The sequence below is a fragment of the Typha angustifolia genome, chromosome 7 (genome assembly GCF_048772165.1).
Source record: "Typha angustifolia cultivar Huaian chromosome 7, ASM4877216v1, whole genome shotgun sequence".
NCBI lineage: Eukaryota > Viridiplantae > Streptophyta > Magnoliopsida > Poales > Typhaceae > Typha > Typha angustifolia.
Window position 1 is genome coordinate 10981224 of NC_133245.1, and position 7019 is coordinate 10988242.

The following is a 7019-nucleotide window of genomic DNA, read 5'->3' on the forward strand; positions in this document are numbered from 1 at the left end:
TTAGCGAGATTTCCACAGTGCAAGCTTTGGGATCTCTCTTCGTAGTCTAATGACTGCGATAAGTTCCTCTTTCTGCAAAGTTTCCTATTGAGTCATCTACCTCCAAGTCACTTGTGTAACTAGACTTTTGCTAGAACCATACTAGGTGTTTCAAACTCTACCTGTACACCTTAACTTGTGTTAATTTTCAGAGAGCTATCTATGCTTATGATTCAAATTCAAACTAATCATATTTCACATCTTGTTGGGGATCACCTTTTCAAATAAGGTCACTAAAGCCCATGTCCCTTTATATAATGTAACAGTACTAGCTTGAAAGAAAGTATTAAGTTATCTGAGCGCCGGGTTAGAGGGATCAATCTTGTGCCTACAACGGAGATGACTACGAAGTATGAGATTGAGAAGTTCAATGGGAAGAAGAACTTCTCACTTTGGCAGAGAAGGATGAAGGATCTGATGGTCCAACAATAAATTCATAAGGCAGTGAATGGAAAAGATAAAAAAGTCTTAGATGTCTGGATGAAACTTGAAAGCTTGTATATGAGTAAGAACATTACAAATATGTATGCCAAGAAACAACTCTATGGTATGCAGATGAAGGATAACTCAGATCTGTTGCAGCATGTAAACGCTCATGGCATGCTTATCTCACAGGGGTATTAAGCCTTGGTGGTAATTTAGAGGAGGAAGATAAAGCAATACTGTTGTTAGCATCGCTTCCATCATCCTATGACCATCAGGTAGCAACTATTTTATGAACTAGATCTGGATATAAAGAAATTATAATATTTATAAAAGAAAATCTCAGAAGTTAGGGATCTAATGGTTTTAGTTTCATGTGATTCCGAATTCGAAGTGAAAAGATAAAATTAAAAAATGGATAGATTGGTAAGTCTTTAAGGCAAGTCTAGTTATGTTATGTAAACACTTAAAGTATGTCTAGTTAAGTCATATAAGTCACTAAGACAAGTCCAATTAAGTCTTATAAGTCTCTAATACAAGTTCTAATTCGAGTTGTATAAGCCTTTAAAGCTAATCTGAGTATGACTCATTGTACCTAACCTCTATATATAGGAGCTAGGTACAATGGGTTAATCCAAGTATTTAGAAATTATTTTAGTCTTGAGTTTGTCTTAGGAATAAGAATAAGATAATTTAGGAGTAGAAGTAAATTAATTATAGCCGTTTATTTTCCTAAAAAGTAGATATATTATAATCTTAATTCTACCTCTAAATCATAGCCACTATTACCTCTACGAGCCACTCTACATTACAGTCGTCCACCACGATCCTTGGCCATCTGCCACCCTCCGATGATCGCCCCAATATTGGATAATTATTAATATATCCAATTTTGACTTTCCTCCATTTTTTTTTATTTTAGCATTTCAGTCCGACCTCAGAATCATGTGAAACCAAAGTCTCTAGATTTGTTACTAAGGCTTCCTTCTATAAAAATATCATAATTTAATTATGTCTAAATCTTTCCAGATTTGGTTCGTAACAAACTCTAATGTATGGGAATGATACATTGAAACTTGAAGAAGTTAACTAATACACTTATCTCTCATGAAAAGATGAGGAAAGATGCTAACATCTTCCAAGCTGATAGACTTGTTGCAAAGGCAGAATCAAGAAGAAGGCGAAAAGGAAAGTTGAGAGGTGAAAACCAAATAGAAAGAGAACTCAGTCCAGGCCACAAGCTAGGAAGGATGTAGAGTGTCACTTTTGTCATAAGATAGGTTACTATAGAAATTAGTGTGAGGAGTTCAAAAAGCTTCTCACGTAGAAGAAGAAAGAGGGGAAAAAATCCCAAGATTCAGCTAGTATTGTTGAAGGAAGGTCATATGAGAGTGATGTAGATGCAGACTTGCTTACAGTCAGTTCTAGCACAAACTTCTTAGCAAAATCATGGATCTTAGATTTCGACTCTTCTTATCATATGTGTCCAAATAAGGAGTTGTTTGACTCTTGTAGATCCCATGATGGAGGTACAACTCTAATGGGGAATGATGCAATTTGCAAGGCCATTGGAACTAGGACTATCAAAATCGTTTGATGGGATTGAAAGGGTTCTTACTGAAGAAGTCAGGCGCATCCCTAATCTTAGAAAAAAATTTAATATCACTTGACACCCTAAATACTTGAGGCTTTGACTATATAGTAAAGGATGGAGTGATGAAGATAATCGAGGGGGTATGGTGGTAGCTATCTCCATACCTACAAAGTCAAGCATAGATGACACCAAGCTCTGGCATATGCGACTCAGTCACATTGGTGAGCATGGTATATATGTTTGGACTTTATATGAAGAACTTGCTTAAGAGTGTCAAGTCTTGCAAGATGAACTTCTGTAAATTTTGCATGTATAGTGAGTTGCATAGAGTTCATTTTTTAAACAGGGTCTTATACTACCACCGGTGTTCTCAATTATATCCACTCAAATGTTTGGGGACCAGTGATGATAGCATCTCATAGTGGCGCCCACTACTTCATAACTTTCATTGATGACTTCTCTAAAAAGTTATTGGTTTTCTTGAAGAAGCACAAATAAGAAGTTTTTAGTATCTTTAGAAAATGGAAGGCATAGGTTGAAAAACTAGACGGAGAGGAAGATTAGGTACCTAAGGACAGATAGTAGTACTGAATACAAGCAGAAGAAGTTCATAGATTGCAGAAGGCAGTATTTGTCATTTTACAATGAAAGGCATTTCACAACAGAACAGAGTTGCGGAAATAATGAACCAAAACTCAATAGAAAGTGTAAGATGCATATGGCTTCATGCAAATTTACCAAAGACATTTTGGACGAAGGCTATTAACATAGCCAGCTTCATTATATATCGATCTCCATCATCAACTATCGATTTTAAGATCCCAGAGGAGGTTTGGTCAAGTAAAACTATAGAGTTATCAAATCTTAAAAAATTTTGGTTGTCCTACTTATGTTCATATTCAGAGTGGAAAACTTTCCAAATTGGATACAAAATCTAAGAAATCCATCTTCTTGGGTTTGGAGAAAGGAGTGAAATGCCACAAATTATGGAATCAAGTTTCACAAAAGAAGGTGGTCAGTAGAGATGTCACCTTTGATAAAGCCTACATGTTGAATCAGAATAATTCAGATGCTACAAAAGAAAGCTCAAAACTATCAATCAAGGTGGAGCTTGATGATGAGAGGTCACCTAGTGAAGAGGATGATATTTTAGCACATCCACAGCAGCAAGAAGACCAACAAATAGTTGCTAGAGGTAGAGAAAACAAAGTCATAAGGCATCAGTTTGATTTGGCTTGGAAGATATGGTGAGTTTTGCCTTAGTAACTAGCAGTGGATATCCAATATCTTATAGAGATGCCATAGCCAGTCCCAAAAAGAAAAAAATGGCTAGTGGCAATGATAGAGGAAGTTGAGTCTCCCAAGAAGAACAACACCTAGGATGGGTGAAATTGCCTAAGGGCAAGAAGACAATTGGATGTAAGTGGATTTACAAAAAAGAGAGGCATTGTTTGAAAAAGAGAAGTGCAAAGGGTGATTAGTGGCAAAGGGTTACTCACAAAAAGAGGGTATCGACTACAATGAAATTTTATCACCAATTGTGAAACACTCCTCTATTCGGATAATCCTTGCCATGGTTACAATGCAGAACAAGGAATTGGAACAACTAGATGTGAAGACAACATTCCTTCACAATGATTTGGAAGAGTAAATTTATATGGACCAACGAGAAGGTTTCAAGGAACTAGGAAAGGACTATGTTTGCCTATTGAAGAAATTATTATATGGCTTAAAGCAATCTCTTAGACAGTGGTATGAGAGATTTGACACTTTCATGGTGACGCATATGTATACTTGCTACGAGTATGATTATTGTGTCTATTTGGAGTTCTACCTAATGGTTCACATTCCTTGTTTTATTTTGATATATTAGTTGTTACAAAGAGTAAACAAAAGATTATGAAATTGAAATCGATGTTAAGTAGCCAGTTCGATATGAAGGATCTTGATGTTGCAAAGAAGATCCTAGGCATAGAAATTCACGGTGACATAAGAGCCAAAAAACTGAGGTTAACTTAGACATGTTATTTTGAGAATCTGTTAGAAAGGTTTGAAGGTAGCATCAAGTTGCATCTTTTCATTTTACCTAATCATCAACGGTCTTCTTATTATCTCTAGTATTTTAATAATTGATTTATTCATACAATCCTTCAAGTATCTATTAACTGCTTCACTCATGTTGTTTACAATTCTATCACACTTAGTTTTAGAATTTTGTCAACTCCTAGCCAATAAGCAAGATTCTCCTTCACATGGAGTGTAAATATATACTACATATATTATTGATCCATATTTGATATCATTAGTTTTGAGAGGATTTCGTCTACTCCTAGCTAATAAGCAAGATTCTCCTTCATGTGGAGTGTAAATATATACTATATATATTATTGATCCATATTTGATGTCATTAGTTTCGAGAGGACAATTAGTGAAACACCCACGCTTAAGTACATGTCCTTCACATTGGTAGAACTCATATGTTTCTCACATGATTTGTTGGTCAATTCTACCACAATACATCCAAAGAAGAAGTTTAAATGCCATAAATAATCCAAGCGAAAAATGCAATCCAAATTATGCAATACCACATATAACAACAAGCCTTAGAGATACGTGTCCAGAAATAATAACCAAAAGAACAAAGCCCACGCATAGGCTACAACCCAACTAGTTCACAAACAAATAACTAGAAGATTATAAAAATAGCTACTCCTTAATATCAGTGTCGCGCTCCCTTAAATCTGTGAATATTTTGTTAAAAGGTAATGAACACATAATACGACAAGTGTAATCCAAGACAATCTAAAAGTAAGTATAAATACATGATGAACATTATAATAAAGTATCACAATAATTAGATAAATATAATTGATATGATCATCAATAAATTCTTACTTAGTCACTACTCATATCTCAAGTTTAATAAGAAACTCTATCTACATGACATGCTCACATAGAGCCACAAATCTACATGAAGTCATAAATTTAACAATAAAATGAGAAAGAATATACATCTAGCGGTAATGTCATTGGTATATATCTAGTGATGCTGCATATGACTTATTCTCTATAGTTATTAGACTAAGGACCCCGATTGTAAACTCATACCTCTTATATCCATCATCACCACTTATAATAGAATTATCGCATATAGTGGAATCATTATATATAGTAGAAGAATTGCTAATAGTAAATCATCACACGTAGTAGAATCGTTGCTTATAGTAGAGTTATTACACACAATAGAATCATCACTCATAACAGAACTATTATATACAATAGAATTATTACACATCGTGGGATCATGAGCACACTATCTAATGGATACCTTAGCTTTTCATCACATACTACTAGAACTATAACATATGCCTCATTATCATCTTTTTACTGTAATTAAGTGTTTATCTCTATAAAAGGTAGTGTGGATGCTTAAATACTACACATGCTATATGACCTAAGATGTGGACCTCTAATAATATAAATTATTAAATAATATGGTATGCCCTTAATTTTGAGTTGAATGAGTAGAGGGTATTGCCTAGATAAGACTCGATTACTTAATAGTATATGTAAGTGGTGCAATATCTCCTATCACATTATTTATAATATGGGCATGAAAGTTAACATATACCACAACTATATGCATGCATGAAATCTATCATGAATAAAGTGAAACACAATAAATAACAAGCAATTAAAAAAGAAATGCACATGCATGTCATAGTATGACATAATGTAATTATCTTCATAATAATTACACTACAGTAGACTAATATAGGGTCTAACTCTCATAAAATGTATTCGGATTGATGCAAGCTCTTTTCGAATATCAACCTCCATTAGTGCCATTAGGTCTTTGAACAATAATAGATCTATAACATGGTAGATGAAATCAAATGTAAGTGTAACATTAATTGTTGATTAAATAATTAAATTAGACTACATGTTGGTATTTGAGTTTTTGGATCACTTTGCTAAGATTTGACACAATATTACAAAGACAACTGTAGTTTAATCTACTAGTGAAAACCTCTAAATAGAATAGAGAATAGAATATTAAGTAACTCATTACTAAAATATAATAATAATAACATAAAAAAATAAAAGAAAATATTTAATGTATAGGCTAGAATAGCATGATAACAAAATAACCTAATAAATTAAATATACAGATATCTACAATTAAGTAACCATTTAGTAACATCGATGGTAATAAGAATTAATTTACCAAATTAATTTGCCAAACCAAGAAAATTCACGTATGGAGGAAATATGAAAAGATCTAAAATTAAGAGTTGTTACAACTAAATAATTTAATTGATTATATTAATTCACTCGAACAGTATAGTAGATTAATATTAAGATAAGATAAATTTCCTACATTTATGCAAGCTAGATAATAAATAAATAAATAGATAAATTATATATATATATATATATAATTATTCAATTAAAAGATGATAATAGTGATAATGTAAATAAATAATGGTTTAACTTGATAATTATTAACAATAATAAATTAGGGGCACAATTAATACAATTATTTATCCTCACACACTAGTAACAAAATAGGGTATAAACAAATAATTAAATTAATTTAAAATATAGTAACATAACATCAAAAAGAAATCGGGCGCACATGCGAAATATGTGCGCGTCTTTAATTCCCTTCCCTCTTTCTCCTTTTCCTTTTTTCATCCTTTTCCCATCTCCTGCGTTCACCAATTTTCCCTTTTTCTTATCACTATGCCAATGCGTCGCCGGAGCAAGGCAATCTTGCAGAGCAATTTGTGGGTGAATTTTTATTTTTCTTCTTAAAATAATTTCAATTTAGTGGCTCAAATAGTCTTCTCCCTTCGCAATTTTTTGGCCTCATCAAAAAATTAGTAGATTGGTAACCTCGTGTCGATGCACGCTGTCAGAGGCTTGTGAAGCTCTTCCAATTGATGCCCTTTATAAATTC